Source organism: Plectropomus leopardus, chromosome 11 (genome assembly GCF_026936395.1).
Source record: "Plectropomus leopardus strain MGB_pleo_1.0 chromosome 11, ASM2693639v1, whole genome shotgun sequence".
Lineage (NCBI taxonomy): Eukaryota > Metazoa > Chordata > Actinopteri > Perciformes > Serranidae > Plectropomus > Plectropomus leopardus.
The window spans coordinates 33,761,361-33,789,350 of record NC_142186.1 but is presented as its reverse complement, the minus strand read 5'-3'; the positions used below and the strand labels follow the sequence as shown (position 1 = coordinate 33,789,350).

General features: G+C 44.3%; 2 long non-coding RNA genes across 4 annotated transcripts in view; one reads left to right on the top strand and one right to left on the bottom strand.

Moving 5' to 3' along the window:
- Positions 1-27,990, bottom strand: part of LOC148188328 (uncharacterized) — a 64,352-nt gene that overhangs the window by 21,413 nt on the left and 14,949 nt on the right. The gene's annotated exons all lie outside the window — the stretch shown is intronic.
- On the top strand, positions 2-16,561 carry LOC121945120 (uncharacterized). Of its 3 annotated transcripts, none has more exons than XR_015778000.1 (5): positions 2-178; positions 1,862-1,907; positions 5,017-5,301; positions 10,015-10,276; positions 13,272-16,561. It is a non-coding gene; the product is annotated as an uncharacterized LOC121945120 (long non-coding RNA). The 3 variants fall into 3 exon arrangements; XR_015777999.1 differs by having other exon boundaries at positions 1,862-1,911; XR_006105944.2 differs by lacking the exon at positions 1,862-1,907 and having other exon boundaries at positions 5-178.

Here is a 27,990-nt window from a genome sequence, read left to right as displayed (position 1 = left end):
CAGGGGGAAAACCCGTCCGAGGGAAGCTGAATGGATGGAGCCAGAGAGACGTCACGGCCAGCCGCAGCCATGAAGACTGAGCGCTCCAGCCTCCGGCAGCTCACTTGGTCTCCATCTCCCGAGCTGCTCGCTTGTCGCTCCCGGAGAGCGGACACCGCGGAGACTCTCACACGACGGCGTGAGTATCAAGTATCAGCTGTGTTTTTCTTCCAAAGGGGGGATTTGTGAAGGCAGGTGCGGTATATCGGCGAAAAATTAAAAAAAAACAAACAAAAAAAAAAAACGCGTTTGCATCCGCGCCGTGTACGTCGCCAACCTGCACGCAAAGCGGAGCAGGATGCGTGTGTAGTCTGGATGTAGCGAATACGGGCGATGAGTGTTTGAGGAGCAGATCTTCGGCGCTAACTGTGATATCATTTCTGTCTCTTTTTCTGTCTCTCGGTGCTCTGGAGGAGCGTGAAATAGGAGGTGATGTTTCGTTCAGAATGGCAGCTGTTGGAGCGGAGGTGGAAACATATTGCTCAGATCAAAATATGCACATTTTGTCTTTTATTTAATGTTCTGTTTCCAAATTGCATCAAAGGCTTTAGAGATAGAATAACTTGAAATAATTATTGTTTCACGCGGAACCCGGATTAGTGTCCAGGCCCAATGAAAGGTCACATGCAGAAACAGCCCCGCGCTCTCTGCTCAGATGCTAAAAATGTGTCAGTGAACTTGTGTTTTTTGGCTCTGCTTTGAGGGAGAAGTCCCCTGTTTCACAGCCTGGGTGACGCATTGTGCACAAGCTTCATATGCGCCATTCACGGAGAGCCAAAGAGGCCAAAAGGCGCTTCCAGCCCTGATTTCATCCCTTGTACACACCTCCAGGCGCTTGCCAGGGTCACTTCTTCTGCTCTGAGAGTCAGGCAGCATATGGCACAGAAATCCACCCAATGTGACACGATCAGGGTGTGGGGACAACAAGGGAAAAACCTTCTTTTCCTGTGTTTCTTTTGGTCCAAATTAAGCCCTTTGCGGGACTCTGTGCGGCCATGTGGCTCAGATACGAGGATTACCAGCAGATAGGCCTGCAATGCATGCGTAATAAGACAAAGTGGTGGCGTTCACACCCATAGCAGGAGGATAAAGGGATCACAAGGCCAAATATCCAGTCCACACGTGTGCACCCAGTACGAGGCCTGTGCCGAGAACACGTGTGCGCCCCTCGGACACACCGGGGAGAAAACTGTGCCTGTGGAGCTTTTAGGGGGCAAATAATATTTAAAAAAAAAAAAAAAAAACAACCCCCCGCCCCCCCACTGCGATTATGCAACATTTCACATGATGAACATGAGAGTATGTACATGCACGCAGGGGTCAGTTCACGAGGAGAGGTAGAATCTAAAAAAAAGAAAGAACGTTTGCAAAATGTTTATCAAAACTAGAAATGTGGGGTTTTGAATTTTAAGTTGCACAAGTGTATGCTATTCATTTATTTATCTATTTATTGGACTAATTGCAACACACACACACACACACGGAGCCAAAGTTGCCACTGCCGTGTGTTTTGTGATAATTTTGCAGCACACTGACCCTTTATGTTCAAACATAAAAACGACGGGTCGTCACTGTGTTATTGTGACAATCCTCATCAGCACAATAATAACAGTGATGTGCAGGTAGAGTGCACGCGCTGCTGAAGCATCACGCGGCTCGAGTGTGCGCCTTTATATCATCACTGTTTATTTATCTATTTTTTTTAAGACACCTGTCGTTGTAGGAACAAACCGCGGTTTGCTGGTTGTCTCCAGGCTGCAGTGTGTAAAAATGAGGCTCTACAGTCCATCTGAAGAATAAAATGATGGTCTCTTTTTTCCAGGGATCCCTGGAGAGACATTCAGCGGCCTCACAACACGTGGCTAACTGTAGGTAATACGGCTCTCACTGTCACTCACATCACACAGCAGGTTCAAAGGGAAGTTACGGATATAATATATTTTATATTTAAAGAAATACCTACAGGATGCACAGACTTTTGGTTATTAAGCTACAGAAAAGTTATACAAATAATCACAGTTTTAATGAAAAATACGTGTAAAAAAATATGTTTTTTAAAACGCCAACATGCGTTAAATATTTAAACAGGAATATTGAGAAAACAGCCAACACAATGCCATGTCAAACATGATCAGACATTGCGAAACATTATGAAACACTCACACAATTGCAGAGATGTTCTGTGGCTTTAGTTTCATCACACACAGAGCGCGTGGAAGATATATGAAGTGATTTCTGAAAAACCGTCATTTTCATCTCAACACACTGCACAGTGAGACTGTGTGTGTGTGTGTGTGTGTGTTCGTTAGACTGACTGTGTCAGCCAACAGGCCTACACAGTCACTTCAGTGTGCCATTTCTATTCTGGTCATGTCACCGTTAAATATCGTTCTCACGTGTGCGTAAAATGCTATATGTGGTGCGTAAAAACTCGTGCGTAATCGGCTTTGTTGCCTCAAAATGCAGCATTCACTCTGAGAACCCGCGTCATAAAATGGCGAAATGTTTTACCACGTGGTTTTTAATCAGATGATAACCAATGAGACTTTATAATAGGAATCAATTTCTTGCTAATCAGCTCTGCACCTTCGCATTAATTATTTCCAATTAGAGGCGCCGGATTTGTTGACGTCATGCACGTCTCGGCCAATGGCACAGCCTGATGAGGTTTGTTTAAATGGTGGAGAGAAAAGAAGCTGAAGCTCGATTGATGCTTCACGTGTGTTTTTTTGGATTTAATCTGAGCTCAGGTGAGTTTGTGGCTGTGACTTTGACACTCTGAGCGTCTTTAGGTTCAAACTTTTGCAGAAAGAGACACTTTAAAACCTCCACGAGCTTCATTTTCTGCACTCACAGCGTGAATAAATCCTCGGGTGAAATGCCTCGTGAAAGGCGAACATTTCGGGGTTATAAACCCAGAAGACAAATATTGAAATTGTATCAATTTATTAGAATTATATAACAGCAGCACAGCGTTAATGAAGGCACTATTAATGATAATGGGGAAATAAGTGCAATCTGCATATAATTATCTTTCTCTTTATCCAGCTTGGAAATCGTGAAAAACGACTCATAAAGCTCACAGCATCGACTGCAGCGATTAAAAAATGTTAATATTCCATCATGCAAAATGATATTTTTATGAATTACTGATGAGTTCAAACACCAAACTGAATTATGTTTTTTTAAACAGCATATTAAAACATTTTAAAAGAAAAAAATGGATTTTCAAAATGCTGTGGGTTATTAATAAAATATTGTAAAAAAAAAAAATAAATAACAGTGAGATCAGCCTGTAATTTCGGTAATTTTACTCAAATATGTGTCTTTTAACTTTTGCAAAAATATGAATTATTTAAACTACTAGTCCTCCTGACTGAGCCATTAATGGAGTAAACATGTTGATATTTTTCAAATGTATGTGAGTGTGTGTGTGTGTGTGTATGGGGGGGTGACTGCATGCGTGTGTGTGTTATATGTGAGCCTTTGTCAATATATGATTTTGTCTGTAATTCTGTGTCAAAACATGCAAAAGCTCACACATTACGTGTGTGCGTGTGTGTGTGTGTGTCTGTGTGTGTGTGTGTGTTCTGGGCTGAGGCATGTTTCCGTTCTCACAGGGCCTCATTTTGTCCTTGTGGATTAAAACAAAGCACCTTGATGAAGATGCGTGTTAAGGTGACAGCCTTCTAAACGGCAACAAAACACCCTTTAAAAAGAACAGATATATCTGTGTAGATTGAGACAGTAGAAGAAGAAGAAGGCGCATATAGTGACCTGGTGGGAGAACAATGCCGGTGGGGTTTGTTGTTTGCTAACGGGATGTAGCCATCTCTGCTAACGCCTGCGTGCTGCCAGTCAGGTCGTGTAGTTGGGGTTTGTGTTGGGGTTTGGGTGTGTGTGATGGAGAATATTCGGCGCTTCGCCCCCCCTCTGTCACTCTCTCTCTCTTAGTATCTCGCCATCTCGCAGTGCTCCCAGTCGTTGGAGCTTTACTTGGCGGTGTTGTTGGTGGGGGAGGAGCCTGCCACAACAGGGATCTGGGCACACAGAGCAGCTTTAATTAGAAGGGGCCTTGTGCCATGTGCCACCACAGCGTGAGAGAGAAGAGAGTGTGTGTGTGTGTTACAGTATTGTCTGTACTTGTACAAGTGGCGGAGTGTTTCGTGTGCCTTTAGCTTTATTTTTGTGGACATATTTGGGAGGGAGAGGATGTGTCTAATGCTGCGATACATCTGTGTGTATATGTCACATTAGTGTATATGGAAGGTGTGTGCGTGCGACTTAAAGCGCTCTATCTTCGCTTTGACGCCAACCTCGAGCGCCAGCCAACTGCTTTGGCATCAGATAATGTAAATGAAGACAAACCAGCTTCTTTTGTAGTCAAACAGCCAGGATCTTTTAATTTAAAAATGCATTTGGGCCGTGGCGGGGGGCGGCGTTTGAAGCCATCACCCTCCTATGGAGCCAGCCTGCGGGTAAGGCGGATGTGCCATAGGGACGGGCGCTGGGCTGAAGAAGGGAAGGTTGGTGCCATAGCCGGTTTGGACTGGTTCGACGACTTACGTACATTATTTCTAAGTAGTGCCTCTTGCTGATTGTTTGACTTTGGGGAGTTTTCGATATAGAGACATTACAGGCCAATCAAAGCTCTCTGGGCACAAAGGGAGGTTTCCTATTGGCCGAGGCAGTTTAAGGCGGGGTGAGGGGCCACTCGGTGACATCACAAAACGAAGGGTCAGGACATTTAAGGGCCGCTGTAGGTTGAGCGAGGAAAAAAGGCCCAGAGCCAGAAGAGAAATGTCTTTGTTCAGAGTTGGCGTCAACTGCCGTTTTTTTTTTTTTTGATTTCCAGATTCTGCACATTTTTGAATTTTAACGCCTTCCAAAGTGAGTTTGTAATCAAATAATGTGAAATCAAAAAGATGGACACTTGAAATAGTGTTTTTTATCAACAACTCTCTCCTTTGCTTGCAGGTCAGAACTCAAGCCATGTCACTTCGCCTGCGGCTTGAGAGGATGGGTAGCCTTAGGGGTTGGTTGTTATCTTTGGTTATCTAGCTGTATGAGTGATGTACATTCTTCATAAAGCTAGATAACCGAAAGTAACAAGAATCCCATTACACTCCTGAAAAGGCATCAAGACCCCAAATGCACCTCCTTCAAAAAAAAAAAAAGCAGAAACTCTGCTGCAAGAACTCAAACAGGAGAGAAGAAAATGGACGACGTTTGAGAGGAGACAGGAGCCGAGTGCAGCAGAAGGTAGGGTGCATGATTGCCTGTCCACACAGCCTTTAAATGACCTAACTTTACTGTAAAGCTCTGTGTTTTCTGTTTCGATCTATCAACATTGAGAAATGCAGAACACTGTTAAAAAGGCACGTAGAAACAAATGGGACACTGGCGCAGAAATTGCTCCCTGCAGCCAGTGATCCACAGCAATACGGTTGGTGCAACAGGATCACTTTTAATCTAATAAGCCCCATGATCCTTGTGTGTGGGGCTGCATGCAGCGGCTTAGCCATAGTATCACATGGCCCGGGAGTGACGGGCACGCTGAAAAAGACCCGCACTGATTCACCAAAGCCCGTGGACTTTGACAAGTCGTTTAACAAGTCGCTGTGAGCCAATCAGCTCGGTCGCCAGTTCGGTCAAAGCTCCATTCACTGAGCTCCGCGAATTTCAGCTTTGCTGGTTGCATCTTTGGCATCAAGAGAACATGCAATATGAGAAGAATGTGGGCCTTTTATATCATTGGAGCTGCATACGGTGCTATGAATTATACATATGTTCCAACTTGGACGGGATTGTGTGAGTTAAGAATGCTCCCTCCGAGTTAATCCGGGCTCCCAACTCCCCGCCGGCACCTCAGCGAACAGACAAGAATTTGTTTGAGGCCAGTTTTGTTAAGTTAGCCGTTGTTGATTTTTTTTCTCCTTCCCACCTACTCCTTTCTCCCCTTTGCATGAAAAGATGTTTGATTTGGGGTCCTGGCTGTTGTTTGATTTGACGTGACAGTTGGCTTGGTTGTGAATGGGCCGTGGCAAAGCCTCCATTGCATGAGGTGCTACCATGTGGAAAGGCCTGATGGGATGGCGCTGAATGCTGCCACTGTGTGCGCGCTGGGCTCAGAGGGGGGAGTGGTCCAGGGGCAATCAAGCAGAAAGAGCCCCCAGTGACGAGATCCATGAGCAGGAGAAGGAGAACAATCTGAGCCTGGAGGTTCTTTGGCCGGGCTCATGGTGAGGAGTAATTGGTCAATCAGATCTTCAACCTCAAGGCCTCTGATGGCTGATTGAAGGTATGATTTCTTTTCTGCCCATCAAAGCTAGAGGGTTGCTCCCGCAGCGAGAGGCCGCTGAGGATTGTTCCCAAGGTCTCAAGGCTTCGGAGCTACAAGGCTAGCAGCGAACTCCACTTGTAATACATATTCCACATGGCGCTTTGCTGCCTCAACATGCCTTGCCTAAAACATCACCCCGGAGTTTGGATGCATTACAGCTTGACATGGCACAAATTCTTAACAGTTGCTCAGGGGCCAAAGTGAAATTCTTAAAAGCTTGCAACCTCACCTCGCAGTGTCAATCTCCTCCAGCCCTGCAGTTGTGCCTGCCTGCCTGCTGCATTGCAGGTGCTGAGTGTGACATTTGAGCTCTGGGCTCAGCGAGAGAGGAACGAGGGCCTTGACAGGAAGTGACAGCCAGAGATGTCACCTTCCTGGATGGCAAAGTAGCACCCGGTTTCCTCTCTATTGTGCCGTTTTTATTACAGACTTGTGAGTGCGGCTTTGATGTGTTGGTGTAAATGATAGATTCATGATTGAACATCCGAGCACATCTTTGCAGGTGCCTCTCACAGGTACAAGGCAAGCACATTTTGAGCAAAGAGAAGTTGCCTCCTTTTGCTTCCTCTTTTTGTGTCAGTTACAGTGCTGGAGCTAAATGGGAGCTGAAGTCTTGGACAGATTGTGTTTATACCCTAAGCAGTGCCCTGGGAGACGCATGTCATGGTGCAAATGCTTTGTAGCAGCTCCGTGTGTGGCACAGTTATATCACTAGCACTTCACACTGGGGACCCTGGAGCAGGGACCGTCCTGCCTCCCTGAAAGTGGCACAGAGATGGGAGAGTTCCTAAAAACCACCTTAGGGCCTTTTCTCTTTTTTCTGTGTCCCATGGCAATGTCTGAAATAGAAAGAGAGGAGCGAGGAGGAGGAGGGTGGTGGGTTTGTCTTAGCTTTCATGCACTAGGCAAGCAGATTTAGACTCCAAGTGTCAACTAGAAAAACAGCCATTGTGGTCGGGTCCTACTCGCCCCCCCACCAGTAGACTTTACAGTCAATAGAGCTAGTCCACTTGTCACTGAGGGACAATGCGCCCCTTTGCCTCCCTTTCACCCCCGCCGGGTCCGAGCAGCCAGACAGTTTTCTGAATAAGACCCAGTGATTCTTGCCCCCTTTTCTCTGCCTCTCTTTCTCTCGACGGAACACACCAACAGGGTTTGGAAAATGGCTTCGCTGTTGGGCCGGAGCAGAAGGCCAGACCCCGTTATTTTCTACGACATTGGCATTCCCTCAACCCCCCCTCCGTGTGCTCACACAGAAACGAATGTATCTTAAGCGGTTGCAAAAGTCAATGGGCCTCCCCAGACAAAGGAGATTAAGTTTGGCAACTTTGCAGTAACAGGTGTACTTTGACTGTGCTCGGACCACACGGGGGGCGACCGCTGCTGTCTGACCCGCCGCTCTGTTTGCCTCCCTGCTGGTTTTTCTGAGATAAAGATGAAATTTGCTTTGTGTTCTCAGACGACAAGAACGCCTCAGACCTTGTCGACTTGCAAGTTTGAGTCGGAGGGTGTGTTTGGCCCAGCTGTCTGGCACTGGCCTCATCATTTTTTACTGCTTTTGAAAACTGCAGCTCAGTTTTGCAACATTTCTCCAGTGATTTGCCAAGTTTTCTCCAAAGGGATCCTGCAGATATCTTTAGATCTGGAGCTGTGTTCACCCAAGGGAGCGAGTTAAGGGTAAACAATGCGGGCACACAGAGGAAGAAAGAAATATCAGAGGGAGCGCGGCGCAGCACTGAAGCATGAATACATTTTCACATTTAGAGCTGAGACAGTGATGTTTTAAGAGGGGAAATGTCTTTCAAAGAGAATGAGTGAAGCCTTTTCTATCCATACCTTCAGTATTTTCAGCCACAATAAATCGAGCCATTCAGCAGCAGTATAAACAGACGCTCTCAGAGCCAGAGCAAAACAGTGCACGCATTTGTTTGTTTCAGTCGTTAATAAAGCTTTTACCGAGAGCCCCGGTCCTCAGAAAAAGCCCATTCTGCTGAAATGACTTGGCAAAGCATCCGATGAAGGGTCTGTTCAGACTGAAGCTGCTCCCGCTGCCATTGTCTAGCTCTCTCTCACACACCTACGAGTCCAGAGTAAGCACACAATTTCATTGTTGCGTGAGCTGTTAATATCAGAGGCTTCACAATAGAGCCCATTCGCCATATTTGCATAAGGCACTTTTCCAACAAGGACCCAGAGAGGGCTTGAAAGCTGGCCCACTCCAGTGCCAATGGCAAAAAAATGTCAAGTGCCAATTAGGAGAGGTTTGCCACCATTCAGCAGTACCCCACCCCTGTCGTCCTTCCCCTCCCCGCTCACCCACCCCAACTCTCTCACACTCCAAGTCACCCCTGTTTTTACCACCTTATTCCAGTTTCAGACGTAGCCTTCCCCTACTGACACTAGGAGACAAAAGCTTGCTCCCTCCTCTGCCGGCTAATGGAGGATCCTTTCTGCCGGGCTCAGAGTATTAGCAGAATCAGACAGCGTGCTCTGTTCACCGATTAGTCAGCTTTCTTTGTTGATTTCTTTGAATAGAGGGGTTCATGAACTATGCGGCTAAACCTGCGAGATATAGACTCCACCTGCTAGCCGATATTGAACTTAGCAAGCTGGCTACATTGTGCTACTTTGGTTTTAGCTTCGAAGGTTTGCAGGTGTGAGTAATTGAAGTGTGGTGGGGGAGGGGGGGATTTGGGAAAGACAGACGCTGATTTGGAGCAATTAAAAAGAGCCCCTTTCATCTGATTTCCACAGTGGTCAGCCTGTGTTGTGGCTAATAGCATTTAGCCACCTAATGCCTTCTCTTATTATTTTGGACTAAGAAAAACAAAGTGTTCTCTTATGAGAACGGCTGCAGTCAGAGGCTTTGAGTCAGCTGTGGAGGCTGCAAGAAGCACAATAACACTGGAGTAGGATTTACCAGAGCCACGTCAGATTCAAGTTAGCTTAACTGGTGAGTGTCAACAGAGCTGAACAGCTGTTTACGGCCGTGTCGACACTGAAAATGCTGCATTATTTCCACCAACACTGAACTGCAGCTGCTGACGGGAGCGCAGAGCACCATCAGTGTCCTTGAGTCTATAAGCACCGTGGTGTTTACGTTGGGGAAGCCTTTGCTACAAAAGACATCAAGTAAATTAAAAAAAAAAAACAGCTTTCCTGTGAAATGACGAGCAAATGAAATTTTAAAAAATTGTAGCTACAATAAAAGAATTTGTCCAATCGGGCTGCCATTGTTTTCCACAGAGCATTTACCTAACTTACCGCCTCCTGCCACTCACAAGGATTTTTCTCTTGTCCCTTTTTCTCTTTCATTCTTTCATTCAATCTCTGTGTCGAGTTTTTTTTCTCTTTCCCACCCTTGATTCTCAGATGGTTGGATCTGATTTGCATGCATTTGCATAATGAAAGTCATTTGCATGCTCAGGGGCAGACTGTACCATGAGAACAGACATGAAAAGGTGTGTGTGTGTGTGTGTGTGTGTGTGTGTGCGTGCGTGCATGCATGCGTGTGTGTGTACATGTGTGTGACTTGCATTGCTCCCCTGAACTATACCATGTGCGTTTTTTTGATAAATAAAGCCCGTTTTTTTTTAAATTTTGCCCTCTGATTTTTCCCGTTTTCTGTGCAGGCTACCACCACCATGCCACTGAAGGAGAGCTGGCAAAAAGGAGACTGAAAAACAGAGAAGAAGGAGGAGGAGGGGTTGCTGTTGATTCTGCCCTCCCTCTCTCCTCGCCCTCCTCTGCATCGCCTCTTCCCTCCTCCTCCCTTCCTCCTCCGCTCCATCCTCAGCAGACTGCCCCTTTTTCCTGTACAGCGAGACGCAGCCCGCGCCACCATCTTAGAGCAACGCTGGCATGAAATGGAAGTGTGAAGACCAGCCAGTGCAGGTAACACGCCAAACCCACCGCGCCCGCTGTGCTGCATCTCTCCATCGGCGCCACCCCGACCCTCCATCCATTCCTCTTCCACCTCCCCGTGCCCTTGCTCCCCTTCTCCGGCGAGCAATCGCCCTCCGTTTTAATCACCTCGGATGTGTTTGTTAATTGCACGATTCAGGGGATGCGCTGATGGGTGGAGGGGGGGGGGGGCTGATGTGGGCGGAGCGTGTTTTGTATGTGTGTTCACATTAAATCACTCGGCTCTCAATGCCTCTCTCAGGAGGCTTTCAGTGGGCATCTGTCCTCTGGAGCGCCATGTTTTCTTTCCCGTTTGGGAATTCTCATGCCATCCTCACATGCGTGCCCCGACATGGCGGCGGCTGCCATTTTGGAGATACGATTCGAGCCTTCTGGACAGCACAGAGGCCAGATTAGATTTTGTCCACACACATAATGTTTTGGTTTTTTTGCAAATAGAGTTCCGACTTTTAGATTAATTCTATCTTCAACTCCTCAAACAGAGGAAATGTCAAGGTGAGCACATCTGACGAGTGGGAAGTGATGATATCCATAAACCGCCATTCAGCACAGGGACGCCGCAGCATCCGGCGGCTCAGAGCCGCACAGAGAGGCAGGAATAATAGAGAAGAGACTGTGAAGAAGTGAGACCCCGATAGGCAGCGTCTCAGCTCTGGAAAGCCTCTCTTTGTGCGAGTGGCAAGTGTTGGAGGGCAGTCGGTGCACACACAAGTCGAGTATTGTTCTCCCCGAGCGAGCTCGTTATAGCGCCGCATTATTCCAACCGGGGAGCTCCCAACTTTGAAAACCGCTTAAACCAAAACACCAATTAGCATTGGCTGGGCTTGATTAGGTAAGGCAGCCGGTAAACAATGCATGCCATTGTCCTCGTAACAGAGAGACCTCCTTTTGTTTGTGTCTGCGGTGTGGAGGTCAGAGAGACGACTTACAGTAGGGTGCCGCTCTAGGAGGCCGACAGAAGGCCCGCGGCGGCTCCCTGAGGGGTCAAGGTGAGAGAAGAGAAGTTTCTAAACACAGAGACGCATCTCGCCATCGAAGGTCCAAGGTGACTTTCACAGTTTACAAACTTGGCGCAAAGTGTCACTGAGATCGTTCTCTGTAATTCTCAGCTCAGATGTCCAATATTTACACACACCAAAGCTCAAGTGATAGCCGCTCTCAAACGAGGTCATGCCCAGTTTGATATTTTTTGACTGCAGCATTTAAAAGCTGAGGAGGCGTCGCTTGGCTCTCCCGAGGAGTGCTGCGGTAACTGTGTCAAACCCGAGGCGCACTAATCACGGCCAGGCCTCCGTAAACAGGTGGTAGATTGAGCAAAGGGGGCCGGGGCCGTTCTCAATTTACTGTGTAAATTATGCAGAGCCCAAAACAATGCAAACAGTAGACAGTGGAGTGGCTGGCGTTAGCTAATGAGATGATGAGAAGCCTGGGAGGGCCGGGAGCCAGCGGAGGTGAGGGGGTGGGCACGGCCGGCAGCTTGTGTCTGGATCTGAGTGTGTGTGTGTGTGTGTGTGTGTGTGTGTGTGTGTGAGGAGCTTTGGCAGGGGAGCAGACACTGTCCCGTCTGCACAAACCCCATCGTCAGCACCCCTCCTGCCCAGACTGCAGAGGGAGGGGGGTGCAGGCAGCTGGGGCACCCTGCCCCCATTGCTCCTGCAGGAGCACCAGCCTTGGGAACCTCTGTGGCAGGGGTCTCCCCAACACTGGCACGTAGGGGCCCCCCAAAAGTCTGGCAGCAACCCCCCATCACTACCTCCTCCTCCCTCTTGTCTCCGCACCCCTCCCACCCTAATGTGAGGCTGGGGGCCTGGGAAGGACTTCAAGTTCATGGCCAGACCTCCTATTGAGCTGACAGCCTGACTGTTTGCTCAATTCGGCTCCCTATTCAGAGCCGTGCGGGGGGGTGGAGCGGGTGGGGGGGGCAGAGAAAAGGGCTGGAGGATGGGTGAGGGGGTAGATGGGACACCGTAGCTCTGTGATAGCTATTCATTCAGCAGGGGGAGACAAGGAAAGAGCGAGGGAGAGAGTGAAGAGGGATGGGGGGGTCGGAGTCGGGGTGCATAAATAAAAAGTGAGGAATCCAGCCTCAAAGTTTGCTTTGAGCGGTGTGCGCCTCTCTCACACTCTTTTACACTCTTAATTACCGGCGCCTTCCACTTTCTCTCTCCCTTTCTCTAACTACACCCCCCCCCACCCTCATCTCTCTCTCTCTCTCTCTCTCTCTCTCTCTCTCTCTCTCTCACACACACACACACACACACACACACACACACACACACCCCTGAACACACACACAAAATCGCAATCATTCTCATCATCCCCTCTATCCCCTGGTTTTATTAGGCCACATGCTGGGGTTGTAAATTTACCATTAACAAGCTTATTCACTGTAGTCCTCTCAACAAAACAAGACCATGATGCCAATAACTCAAAGCGACACCAACACCCCAAACTGCCTTTTATGCCACCACCCTCCACTGCCGGCCCCTCCCTGTCCGAGCGCGCCCGCTCTGCACCACGCCGCACGGTCTAACGTGACGCTCACTAATAGCTCGGGCGATGCTAATTAGCACGCTGGTTGCTGATTCCTGCCGCTGAGCTGCGTTTGCTCTGCACTCACTGACCCGCTGTAATATTTTAAGTTGCTTGTCTGAGCTGCTTGAAAATGTAACAAAAAAAAAACCCAAAACGAGGGGTTTGATTCGCCTTCTGAAGTCCAACTCAGCCGAGCTTAGGGTGCGTCACATGCTTCCTCTTTGTATTAGCAGCTCGTAGCGTACCAGGCTCCTGTTAAGGCCTTTCAACTTCAGCCCCAATCCCCCTCGGCTGCTCACCTCCACCAGATTTAGGACACACGAGGAAACTTATTTTTCATGTTTAAAGATCTGCTGATACCCTTGAATTCACGTGATCTGTGAGTTTTGATCGCTCAGAGGATCTTAATGTCGTCTTTGTGTGTTTGCAGGTGAATGTTGGCGGTGCGGAAGGATACAGACATGGCGGGCGGCTGGAGGACGATCCTTCAGACGGGACTAAACAGCAGTGCTGACGGCTGCTGCTGTGACTTTTGGAGCATTGCAGCTCTGGTTGCAGCTCTGGTTGCAGCTCAGGTTGCAGCTCTGCGATGCTGCTGTGATGCATTAACTGACCCGAGCCGGACTGCGTGTGAACGCCCTCATCTGAGCGAACATCCTGTTGGACTGTGATCGCCGGACACGAGGCTCAGGCTGAACATCAGCAGCTTCACTAACCTCTCAAGAACTGTTGCGACTATTAAGGGTGTGGCACTCAAATCTGCAACTATTATTCTTATATATGATAAAGGGCTGTCAAACGACTCATAGTTTTAATCGCGATTAATCACACCTTTTTGTTGCATGTATCAAATGTTTACAAACCAGATGGTCCTGATTGGGAATCAGATGACCTGACTGATGCAGACTGGTATACAGTCAGTTTCTACACTGTAACAAATTTTCCTGTAAAATTACAGTCAACTACAGACGGCTGTAGTTTCCAGCATCGTACCGTTATTTTATGAATGAATGAATCTTAATTTCAGACATAAAAAAAAACATAAAATGAAAGCAAACAAGCGTCATAGCCAAGTGCAATGAACAAAAAAAGATTTTAAAAAAGGCCGAAACCTAGCCATCAATCTCAATAAACAAATATTTAAATATCACATGCTCAAAAGGAGTAAGAAGAAGTATTTATTCCTGCTTCCTATTCCTACTTCACTTAAACTGCACATTTTTGTCGAAAACTGCATGAGATGTGCAGAAAGTGGACAAAGAGGAGACTCATGGGTTCCCTCAGAACCCATTTACATTCTGGTATCTGGAGGTCAGAGGTCACGGCACCGCTGTGAATTGGCCATGTCATTATCTATCCTTTTAGTGAGAAGCAGTGTTAGGAAGGTTACTTTTAAAATGTAATTGGTTACAGATTGCTGGTTACCCTGCCAAAAATGTAATAAGTTATGTAACTACTTTAATCCAAAACTGTTCAACAACTAGAAGAAGTTAGCAGCTTTGGAAAATATTTTTCTTACAGATAGGGAAAAATGTCCAAAACTTAATTATTATCATAATATATTTAAAGTTATTTTTAAATTACCAAATTGTTTTTTTCCTTCTAATTTTTAATTTATTTATTTTTTTTGTTATAATTTTTTACTTTTTAAAAAAAATTTTCTTTTGCTAATTTCTGGGCCATTACTTCCTAAGTTGCTTGTTGCCTTTTTCTGGTCTTTCGGGGGAAAAAAATCGAGCCAATTTGCTCAGGTTTTAAAGGGTTAAACAGGGCAATTAAGCTGAAAAGGCCTAAAAACATAAATGTATAATTCTTAAATTTGTCTCATCAGCTTTGCTTTGTCCAAAAAAATCTGCCAAAAGAAAAAAAAGTAACCTTTTGGTGATCACTGAAATAACTGTAATCTAATAACTACTGTACTACTGTAACTGTAACCGATTACATTTACTTATATTTGGAATTTAATTACTGTAACTACTTACATGTAACTAGTAACTACCCAACACTGCTAGGATAACATTCAGGATTCAGACAACTTTATTTATCCCTGACGGGCAGTTCAGAGTCAGAGTCATTTACAATAAAAATGATTTAAAAAGTAACTTTTTAGGAAAGTCTTTGACAATAACAAGATTTGCAAGACCCCTTTTTAAAATATAATCTTTCCCAGTGTGCAAACTGACCCTTTTTACATTTACATGGTTTTTACAAATTAATTCCTTGTTTTTTTAGTTTCATATTGCACAGTATTGAAACTCAGCCTCCTTAAGATAAGAAAGTCGTCCACGATTAACGCAATTTTAGAAAATAAACGTGTCATGTGCAAACTTGCAATTAACATGTTAACGCTGACAGCCCTAATATTATATATATATATATATATATATATATATAACCAGTATTAGAAATGAAACAATATGTGTGTTCAGGTAGACTTCCTTTAGGTTCAATTTTTGAGTTGTAGCCCGCGTTTTGTTCTCTTTGGTTAGAGTTGCTCGGACTCAAAGACACGTGAATGTGAGACCCACGGCAGCAGTGAATAATACTGCACTGTGATTGGACGGCTCCGTGTGTCGGCTGACACAACGGCGAAGGAGTGAGCTGTCGTCTTTACACTCTATGCAACTGTTTTTTTTTTTTTGTTTTTTTTTATTGTTTCCATGTTGGAGCCTCTTTCATTCTTACTGTGGACTTTTATTTTGGGCTACCAGTTTAAAGACATTCCTTCAGACGTCATGAAGAGAAACGAGGAGCCAACACTCCCGATGTTAATACACTGATACAGAAATGACAGTCAGAGTGTGTGTGAGTGTGTGTGTGAGTGTGTGTGACAAATGACACAGCTCGCACTGATTGGATCTCATATTCGCAGCCTGAACAGACTCTGATGTGACTGTGCAGCTGCAGTCTGAGCAAACGTGGACTCGCACGTTTAATATTCCTTGTGGCACAAGTGTGTTTGATCAGCAGGAAGTAGCCACGCAGGGCTCTTGGCGGTGTGTGTACGGAGCACGCCACCACGATTAAAACTGTCCCCAGCGCTTTGAGAGACACAGCAGTTCGGTTCAGTTGCTGTAATGATCCATCGCTGGCTGAGACATGACAAATACATTGGCTTCAAACACTGCCTTAATTTCCTGTCCTTGACATTAACACACACACACACACACACACACACACACTGAAATGCAATAAAGCAAGTACTATCGCAGCCTAATTCATTCTATATTAATTTTCGGGAAGTGGCAAATTTTTTATTACGATTGATAATCTATGCAAATCTTTTAAATATTACTTTAAACAATCTATGTCTATGCAGTGCTTTTGCAATTGATTCAAGGGAGACTATCTTGGCCTAATTTAGAAAATGTATTCTTTTGATAATCATGCACATCCCAGTGCTCAAGACAATTACTTATCTGCCTGGATAAGCTTGAAATTATGTTTTTAATCTTTAGAAAAAAAAAGCCACTCTTCTGATATCAGTCCAGAGGCTTGAAAACCATGAATTGTGGTCTAAAATAATTAAATCGGGTTGCACTAAATCTCTTTTTCCCTTAAATGCAGATCAAACATATCTATTCAGCTCCGCCTCGGCGTAGCTTATTGTTTTATATAAGCAGCAATGTTTGTGTTATGCAATCTAATGGCTGTGAATGAGTGTTCACCACATGTGCCTTTGTATGTTGGAATAGTAATAAAGGTTTACATTGAAAACAACCGACAAGTCGTGCGTGTTTTGTCAGTTTGATCTGTGTGTGATCGAGTATCAGGATCATCTGCTGATTCATGGAGAGGTTGAACATTCAGCTGGAGCACATCGCTCACTTGTCTTTAATGCCAAAAACAGAAACCTAAATAATGTGTATCGAGGGAGACGGGACGCAGATTGAAGATGACTAAAAACAAAAATCTAAATTTACTCCCTCGCTGGCAGCTTTTCTTAAATGTTTGGCACTTTTAAAAAAAAAAAAAATTTTAAGCGGCAGTCACGTCTACAGAGAAATCAACCTCGATTCAGTTCCAACAGAACGTTACAGCCAAATGAAAAGATTATCACAATTCCCCCGAGATCAAACAATTTTCAAAACACCATCAGGGACGTGGGTTTATTTTCTGGAGTGTTTGGCATCGAGCTGCAGGAGAGGAAGAGCTGCGTCCCGTTTTAACGTATTAATCAGAGTAAAGACGCTCTCTGTAGCAACCAGTGGAAACGCGACCGCAGGTTGTCATGTAGACGAGGAACAAACCAAAATGCATCCACACAGATGTCATTAACCCTTTGAAACCTGGAGCAGCATCACAAGGTGATGACATCACAAGGTGATGCTGCTTTCAAACACCTTATTTAAACTTTTGGAAAATTGCTGAGATTTCTTTGAAAAACATGGGGGGGGGGGCTCCACAAATTGCAAGAAATTTGTAGATTTAGAAAATTATTTTTTTAAAAGCTAGAAAAAACTTTTTATAATTGTCATAATACATGTTTAAAAAAAAAAATATATATATATATATATTTTTAAAAAATTATCTTATTTTTAAAGCACCTTTTCCAGGTATTGTATTTCCTTTTTTTCTGCTAATTTTCAGGTAATTTTCTTGATACTTTTTACAATTTTTTTTTGTTGCTCATTGCCTTCCTCCCATGCTTTAAAATAAATCAAGCCAATATGCCACTTTTCCAGGCCATTTATTTGCTTGTTTCTTTTTTAAAAAAACTTTTTCCCCTTTTTTTAAAAAAAAATTTCAGGTAATTTACTTGTTACATTTTTTTAAACAAATTTCTTCATAATGTTTTGTTGTTCATTGCCTCCCATGCTGTTGAAAGAAATCAAGCCACTTTGCCACTTTTTCCATGTCATTTATTTCCTTGTTTGTTTTTGTTAATTTTGTTTGTTTGGGGTTTTTCTAAACTAATTTTCAGGTAATTTTCTTGTTACTTTTTTTTTTTTACTAATTTCTTGATATTTTTTTGTTGCTTATTGCCTTCCTCCCATGCTTTTGGGAAAAAAAAGGAAAAAAAAGCCAATTTGCTCAAAGGGTTAACCTCCTGTTGGATATAAAACAAAGAGCCGAGCAGCTCCGTCATCCTGGGCTGAGGATCTGTGTGCAGCTCCGGTGCCGTGCAGCCCTCCGTGCACAAACTTCCCCTGCGCGATTTGCTGTCTGACACCACATATGGCAAACGCGCCAACACCGACATATGGGCCCCTCACAATTCATTAGCATTGTCATGTAAAAGAGGGTAATCCCACTGTAAAACAAATGAAATGTAACCCTTTACAGTACAGGTTGATCACGCAGCTCTTTTCATTCATTCCTCTCTTTTATGAAGTCTGTTGTAATTCAGTGAAAGAGGTTTTTAACGCTGCTCCGGCGCCCCCCCCCCCGTGTCTGCATCCTCGGTGCGTGGCGGCGGAGGCTTTACAAGCCGCTCTGCTCTTGTTTACAGCTGCGCCGCGTGTTGAAATGAGCCGTAGTACACATAAACAGCAGCTCCATGCAAATATTACAGTGCCCTTATTAACCAGGGCGGGCTGCAATTACATTATGTCCCCGGCGTTAACATCCAGAGAGCGAGCGCCGGCCCTCCATGACAACTCCCCGCGCCTGCAGTGTTTCTTGGCGGCGTTATGGCCCTCATAATCTGATTCACAGCTTTTGTCATGCTGCCAAGAGGCAAGTTGCATTAGCCAAGCACTATAGGCCTTAATGAACTGAGTGTCAATGTTAAGCACACTGGAGCGCGCCGGAGTGACGGCGTACAACCACGCTGTCATTCGCAGCCATGTTGGATCACAGTCTGACTTATAGCTGTTGGCGCTCAAAGGTTTGTCAGGTCTCGGAGAAAAAAAAACCTCCGGCCTGCGCCGTGCTGAAGGACACAAAGTCCTGTGTGTGTGTGTGTGTGTGTGTGTGTGTGTGTGTGTGTGTGTGTGTGTGTGTGTGTGTGTGAAGGGCGTGGCTTCTTTTGGACATAAAGCACAAAATGGCTGTTCGCTACATCCTGAGACTAAAGGGGGATTTCGAGATGGCGCCACGGTGACATTAACAGATCAGATACTGAAAAAATCGAAAGGCCGCACTTCCAGCCACGAACATTTGACGGACAAGAGCACAAGAGCCGCTGGCGGAGGGGGGAGGGGGGTCCGAAGTGGGAAATGGCGGGTTTTGGTGCACGTCCAAGGTCTAAGAACTCGGGTGCTGCTCCTTTCACAAGTTCCTCAGAATCGTCATTGGTATGCAGGAATGCGCCCCTGGTAGGCCATTCTGTGTGGTTTTGGAGGGAAATGAGTTTGGTCGCCAGGACAGAGGATGTGTGTGTGTGTGTGTGTGTGTGTGTGTGTGTGTGTGTGTGTGTGTGTGTGTGTGTGTGTCTTTGGATCCGAATGTGGTCAGTGCCAAGAAAAAGTGGGCGTCCGTCCAGATCTGTCCACCTTTGTGAGCAGCCTCCCAGCGGTGCTGCCCGGCAACTCCGCTCACTGAGCAAAGACAAAATGGCTTCACGCGCTTTGAAGGGAACGCCGTCCTGCGAAACACGCCCGTTACAATAAATATAAATGATGAAGAGAGAGCTCTGTGTGTGTGTGTGTGTGTGTTTGTGTGTTGAGCCGGATTGTTTTGGGTGAAGACGTTGCAAATACTCGATCCTCGCAGTGACTAAACGCAGCGCTGACATGGTTAAAGTTGCGCTTTTTTTGTTGCTCGCACGATTCCATTTTGAAACATTCGACCGCTCCACTAAAATCACACAATACTACTACAGAAAACTGCTTCAGTTTTGCTAAAAGTACATTAATATCGTTTGGTAATGAGGCTGAAAGAAGAGAAATGAATAGGCAGATAGTTTGGTGCATTCAGGTGTTATAATAAAGATTGTGAAAATGATAAAATGTCTCTTGTTACCTGGTTAACCATTTGAAGCCTGAGCTAACTGACTTGATTTCTTTCGAAAGTATAAGAAGGCAACGAACAACTTAAGAAGAAACGACCCAAAAATTACCAAAAAAAATGAGTAAAAAATGGGCATGAAAAGCTTGAAAGGTGAAAAGGTTTGTCTTGTTTGCAAATGTTTTATTCCTAAGTATTTATCGTCATAACTGTATTAAAATTGTCTGAGTAAATCAGCTCAAAGACTGAACTTTGTGTCAGAAAAACAGTGGAGCTCTCTGAGTTCCCTCTCACACCTCAAAGGTGTGAAACGGTTCAGTCCGCTCGAACTGCAGCTGAAGCCCAGTGAGCGACTGATGATGCTGCAGGAGCATCAACGTGCATGTTTTCCTAAAATCAGAGCTCCAAAAAAGAAAAGAAAGAAAACAAAGTGACAGACAGCAAACTCACTTCCAGTAAAAAAAAAAAAGTTGCATGGGAGAGATGGCTCAATAGAGTAACAGAGACAGCTTAGGTGTAGGGCCCACATATTGGTGCTACGCCCTGAGGGGGGCGTGTCCCCTGCATCCTCCCCAAAATCCACTCCTGTGTAAACAGCTTCACAGAAATGTCCTGATCAGTTCGGAAACAGCAGTATTGGCACGATAAACGCATTTTTTCATCGATGGGGATCAGATTGTGATCATTTGTTTCCGTCACACTGCTGTAGTGAACAAATTGCGGCAGATATTCAGGTTTTATTGTAACGCTGCTGCTACAAAAGTTATAAATTCTTTTGTTTTTTTAATGATCAGCTGAAGCTGTGTGAGCATTTTTTTAATCTACTGTGGCTGTTGTAGAAAAGTATTATTGTATACTCTCGAATTGTGTAATCATGAGATATATATGAGAAGTATGATTCAGTAATGTCATTATGACTTCAGAGTCTCTCCCTGTCTCCAGTCAGTCGGAGCGTTAAGATGCTGTCAGACTCTGTAGATGTTTAAACGACAGTGACGGGCACATCTGTGTGACGTGTTAAATGTCCTGTTTAAATATGAGAGATTCGTCTGTGACATACGTTTTTGGTGTGTCTCCGTCTGTGCACATGTGCTGTGCAAAAAAGCTTCTGTGATCAGATATATGTAATAAACATATGCGAGGAAGGACAACTGAGGATCATTGAGTTTATTTCTTTACTTCATCAAGTTTGTATTACTATTTAAGTTTACTTTATCGTTCATCGGTTCATCAAGAGAACAGGATTTTCTACAACAGTGACTGAATGTTAAAGTTCAGCTGTAACATGACTTTGATTATATTTCTTATTTGCAGTTGTCAGCACTTTTATTCTGCACTTGGATTTGAGAGAAATTTATGAAGACACATTTTACTTAGTTATTTTATTTACAATAAAAAATGCTGCATTAAGTGGAATTGTGATAACAGCCATATAAACATTATATAAACACAATTTTTAGTTTGTTTACTTTGTTATTTTGTAAAAATAAAATAAAATAAAAATAAACACAAGGAACATTTTGGATGCAAACATTTTTCTTGCATTGCATTGCAGCTTTTTAACTGTCACCATAAACACTGCATTGATTTTAACAAATTTAAATTACTTGAGATGTGCAGCTGGATTATAACCAGGTAAATACAAGTATTGGATCAGGATCAATATTAAATGACTTGGATCGGGGGCACAAATTGCTAACATCTGGCTTTTTAACGTACTGGGAAAGGTACCAATCGCATTAATTATTTTACCCCCTTTAAAGGAGAGACGCAACAACACAAAATACCGTCCGACTCCTCCTACGCAGCTCAAACATTGATCCAAATCAGCACCAAGTTTAAAAGACAGACTGAATAACAAAGAGATATAAGAAAGAAATAACCACTGTTATACCTCCAGCCTGTCCATGATGTTAAATTAGACACACCAAAAATCTCCACGCCACACACACACACAGAACTGCACCCTCGTCTGCTGCAGAGCCGCGCACACAACTCTGCTCTACTGGCAATGGGAAAAAAATTTAAGAGTTAAAAACCTGCATACACACGCTAATTTTGGTGAAAAAGGGGCATTAGATTTAGACAAGAAATGCACAGAGATTTTGGTTAAAAGTTAATAAAAAATTAAACTAGTCACTGAAAGAGGATATTTTTTTTCTAAAATTACGTTTTATTGGGCAGAAAACAACATTGAACATTTTGCTGATCCTTTCAGGATCAACATCTCAAGACAATGATTAGTAGGGATGCACGATAATATCGGCACGCCATCGGTGTCAGCAGATAGTGGCCTTAAAATAAAATATCAGAATGGGCCAACGTGCAGATTTCTGCAGAAATCACAAACCGATGTACACTTCTGCAAAATGACAGGAGGCCAGGGGCCAGCTACAGTGGCCCGATACATGTTTCTAGGATGTTAGGATGTTTCTCGGATATTTGCGCATTTTCAGGATTTTAGGACATTTCTAGAATTTTAGCAAGTTTCTAGTATTTCTGGATTTTCTCTAGAATTTAAGGACATTTTTGGGATTTTAGGACATAAGGGTCTTAGATAGGACCTCTGTCGGGCAGTGCGGGGGATCCTCCTCTGGCACTTTTTTTTTAATCAACAAGCTCTATTTTGATGCTGTTTTATGCACTCAATCCCCAGTGTTATTTTTACTGTGAATCAGAAAATGTTTTGGCCACCTGGCACCCTATCAGGGGCCAGATTTGGCCTGTGGGCTGTAAATTGAGTATCACTATTGTAGTAATGGAGCTGAAACACACTGATAAAGATAAAGTTTTTTTTTTTTCAGAGGACAAACCAACACTTTAAAAATGTGTGCTTTGAAGAAGCTACATCTAAAATCTTGATTTTTGACAACGCTACACTTTTTCAGCATCTAATGGATTTGGATGGGAACCGAACTGTGTGCAGCGCTCGAGGACCTGCAGTCCCTCAACTCAAGTTAAAACATGAAAATCACCAAAATGACACTGACAGGGTTTTCACCTGACAGCGACGACACTTCAGATTCAAGTTTTGTCATTTGTACAGGTAGCATGCAGCTCCGACTCCAACACTAAGCCCTAAAATCCACTCACACCCCAAAGCAATTTCTTGGAGCTTATGTATTTATGTAATGAAGGAGAAATACTCGGAGAGGTTAGCAAAACTTGCAGCTCAGGCCTGATGAGTTCGACGTCCGGATCACTGAGGATGCTTTTCTTGAAGGCGAGAGAGCCCTGTTGTGGAATGTCAAGTAGTTTGGCCGGGGCGGGTGACTGAAGCGGGAAGTGATTTGACTAATGTTTTCCCTTTCAGAGCGCTCCTCTCCACCACGTCCCCCTCCGTCCTCCCCAACCGCCAAAACCTCCCCAGAAAACTTTACGGTGATGTCATTCATATGCAAAACAGGCGTGCTTTCAGCGGGTGAATGTGTGTGCATGCGTCTGAGCCAGTGTGTATGCATGTGTGTGTGTGTGTGTTGCTTGAGTGGCTGATTCCATTACTTGAAGGACCATTACACTTGCCTGTCAACAGCCAAAAGACCTGAGAAAAATTAGCAGATTAAATCACTCGGCTCCTCTCCTCCTCCTCCTGCTCTTCCTCCTCCTCCTCCTCCTCCCCCTGCTCTTCCTCCTCCTGCTCTTCCTCCTCTCCCCCTGCAAGCATCCAGGCTGTTATTTGCACCATGGAGGTGTTTTGACAAAATCAAAAAAACTGTAACGCATCTCCTTTGAAAGTCACATCAGTATTTGATCAGTGACAGGTCCTAATTTTGGCGACAAATCTCTCAAAAATGACAAAAAAATAAAAACAATGATAATGGTGCAAGACACAATCAGGGCAGAGCTCCTGGGAGAACGACGAGCTGGGAGGCAAAATCCTATAAACAGGGGCCAACAGGAGGCTGGAGCTACATGTGCTTTTCAGCAGAGATACGCGGGGGCATACCTGGCCCCTGATAGGATGAGTGAGGCCCCCAAACATTTTCTAATTCACAATGAAAATAAAGTAATTGACACTGGGAATTATTTTGTCCTTTTAGTATCCATGTGGTGCCAGAGTGCATAAAACAGCATCAAAATAGAGCTTGTTGATCAAAAAAAGAGCCAGAGGAGGATCCTCCACACCCCCCAACAGAGGTCCTAGCTAAGACCCTAATGTCCTAAAATCCTAGAAATGTCTTGAAATCCTAGAAATATTCTAAATCCTAGAAAAGTCCTAGAAATATCCTAAAGAGTTAGAAATGTCCATAATTCTGGAAATGTCCTCAAATCCTACAAAAATCCTAAACTCTAAAAGATTTCCTAAAATCCATCAAGTGTCCTCAAGTCCAAGAATTGTCTTAAGATCATAGCAATGTCCTAAAATCCTAGAAATGACCAAAAATTGCCCCCCAAGCAAAGCGAGTTGAGTATCTGTTTTACAGTCTTGTAAAATCAAATAACGCGCAGCATTCGGAGTTCCAGCACACGTTTGTTGGTGCAGTTGGGTGAAAGTTCAAATGTCAGAGAAGGTTTAACAGATTTATGACCTCTGTGTCTTTTTTAAGTGAATTCCCCCCAAAAACATCAACTCTGAGACTGTTTTAATCACCGCAGTCACACCACCAACACGGTGATAATCCAGAGTCCAGAGGTTGCACCTCACTTATCACGGGACGACAGGAATCCTGCAGAGCATCTCACCCCAAAAACAAAGGGATAAATCCCACATCCCACAATGTGAGAACGAAACCCCCTCGGGTCAGATTAGCATTCTGGGACAACAAAATTCCCCACTGGGGCGTTTGCCACAGACCAGATGGGTGTACCCTGAAAATCAGCCACACAGGGGAAGTGGCTGAAGAAGAAGAAGAAGAAGAAGTAGAAGAAGAAGAGGAGGCTCGGCCCCCGGGGAAGATGGGGGAGAGAGAGTGGAAGTGAGGAGGGGGAGGGGGCGCGAAGAGTTAATACCGACAGCTCAACAAAGGCTGCCATCGCTGCCGAGGGCAGAGAGGAGCACGGGAAAAGAGCTAAGGTCAAGGGGACCTCCGGGGGGTTCAAGTTCAAGGCGACTGTCAGTGTCTGCATTTTAACAGCCGCGCCACACCCTCCACATACTCACACCTCCATCACAACAACCAGCGCACCCCCGCACCTCCGCACCTCCGCCCACCCCTCCAACCTTCAATCTGAACCCGCGCACACACACCGACCATTGTCTGCACGCCGCCGCAGCAGCACCGTGGAGGGAAAAGGTAAAAGCAGCGGGGAGGCCGGTGTGGGAGCGCGTGAGATCCTGAACTCTCCGTCTGAGCGTGTTTTTGTGTGCTCGCTGGCTGTGGGCGGTGCTGCTGCCGGCGGACAACAGGAAATGTTCACTGACTTGCATGAAATGTGTTTAATTCAGTGTCTCAGACTCTTCAGACGACGGTCTGTCTGGAGTTTGTGTGGCGGTTTCAGACATCAGAACGAGACAATTCACAGGCCGAGAAGAGAAACAAGGAAAGACGTGTTTTTTTCATCCCACTCACAATAAAGCTCCAGTGTGTAAGATTTAAAGGAATATATCAGCAGAAATAAAATACAATATAATCAGTTTGTTTTCTTTAGTGTATAATCAGCTGAAAATAAGAGTTATGGTGTTTTCGTGACCATAGATTTAGCCGTTTATATTTACATATGTTGCAAACATGTTCTCGTCCCAGCTTCCTTCTGCGTCAGCTGTTTGCACTCCAGGTAGGGCTGGGCGATATGGAAAGTCCTATCACAATAATTTTTTGTCATATCAGTCGATATCGATATATATCACGATATACATCAAATCATTATTTCTGTCAAGCTTAAAGGTTTGACTCCTAAGTGAGATATGAAGATATCATAAGGTTAATTTTGGTTCAAATAGTTATTTTCTGTCATGACAAATATACTGTAGAACAGGCATCATCTACTGGAGGACCTATTCTACTAAAACTCAAAGAGGTCAAGTTACTAAAATTTCTTCCCAGCAAAGGTCTGAAACCTAAAATCAATATCACAGTTCACTGAACATTTTACTTCAATTACGAATATTATTTTTTGGTGGTTTGTTTTTTCCTCATAGTTCACTGACACAGGTTCATGTGACCACGGTGTGTTGGAGTGTAATAAACGTGATTTATTATTATTTATTAAACTTTCCAGCATTATATAAAAAATTAAAAGTTCCATCTTAAACAAACTTCAGGTAAATTTAAGCACATTGTGCTGATAACAGGCCAACCTCTCCTGACTGCAGGACTCGGACTTCAACTTCAGCGATTCAGTCATTTTACTGCTCTGCAGTGTGTCCTGTACCTTTTAGTACCTCATAGTAACCAGTCGGCTTTTTTTGGAGCCGCAGGAGAGCAGGTACCAAAAACACCACCGGTTTTGTCCAGGGTGTTATCATCTGATGCCGTCCTGCAGCCCTTTCCAGCAGCACTTCTGGACTTTTCCTACGTGTTACTTTTTTGTTTGTTTGTTTTCTTGCTCATGTTTTTGTACAATAACTACAATATCTTTTTTAAGGAAGATTATGGAAGATGTAACCTAGTATCTAAGAATATGTGAGGCGGGTTAACTTGTCTTTATGATCTTCTGGAGAGCAGAGTTTTAAAAGAGTATTTAAAGACATTAGAGGTGAAAATATCACTTACATCACAGATACTGTTGCAGTTATAGTCTTATAATGATGGCGGGTGGGGGATGTTAAATTTAGCCGTGTGAATGTGAGTGCTGAGAGGAAGATTCTGCAAAGTCCTAATGAGATTTTTAAAGTCAATTATATCGATTATTTCTGCCTCTGTCTCATGTCAAAGGCTACGTGGGGATGCCAAAACAATTCAGCATGGATGCAGGAGACATAATCTGCTACAACCTTGAAATGTGTCGCGTGTCATCGTCACCGCGGTCGGCTGCCGTCACAGGACGGAAACGTTTTCCAGAAAACACACACAGCTCAGAGTCGCTGACTTTTACTCTAAACGGCCAAAACAGAGTGTGAAACAGGACGTCCAACAATCCACCTCCGACCCAGTGAGAGGACGCTTTTACGTCTCGCGGGACGCCAGCCTACAGCTGTGGCTCCCTGCATGTCCCTGCTTCACAGTGAGGATGTGGTTTGATTTTTGTACACTGTAAAGCAGAGACACTTAGCCTGCTTTCCTCTGGGGCAGGGGACAGTCAAAGCAACCCTGTGTAGGATTTTAGGATTTAAGGACACTTCTCGGATTTTACAAAGTTTGTAGCAATTTTGGACATCAGGACATTTAGAGAACAAGGACAAGAGTTTAAGATGTTTCGAGGACTTTAGGATGCTTCTAGGATTTTTGGACATTTGTAACATTTTAGGACATTTCTAAGATTTGAGGACATTTCTCAGATTTTAGGAAGTTTCAAGGATTTTAGGAATTTTCTAGGTTTTTAGGAGTTTAGGCTGTGTCAAAAATGTTGGATGTTTCTGAGACTTTAGGGTGTTTCAAAGGGTTTTAATCTGCTCCTTGTTATTTGAGGATATCTCTAAGGTATTGGGACTATTCTTCTGATTTTTCTGAATAATTCCCAAAAACATTTTAAGAAAAAAAATTTCCCCAAAAAATTTAAAGAAAAAAAGTTCCCCCCAAAAAATTAAGAAAAAACAAGTTCCCCCAAAAAATTAAAGAAGAAAAGAAAAAATGACCAAATCGAAATGTGACATGTGGCATGCTTTCTCCTAAAAATCAGCAGGAAAAAAATACACAAAATATAACTATTTCATGTTGTATGACCCCTTAAGCCAAAAGGGGTTAAAAACGTTGTGCCATGCCTTATGGGCAGACATGACAGGAGAGACGCACACGGGGAGAAAATGAAGAAACTTTGGTGCAAACAATCCACAATTTTTCCAAAACTCTCAATAATTTTTACCAGTCCTTTTACTTTTCCAGGCCTGGAAAATGTGATTGTGATATTCTATGACTTTTCCAGGTCTTCCATGACCGTGGAAACGCTGGATCAAGACAAGCAGAATTTATATCTGTGAGGGATGAAAAGACATGATCCCTGTATTATCAGTATCACGCTGTATCTTCACTTAAAAACCAAATAAAAACTTTTCAACAACCCCAAAAACACCACCAAAGCTGCGTCAGGCAGGTTGAACCCAGATTTTGGAGCCGAGTCAGAGAATGTTGATCTCGTTCACAGTGATGTCACAGCTGCAGGTTTCTGGCTGCGTCAGCCCGGCGGTGACAGTGACGGTGACATCAGTGCTGACTAATCTT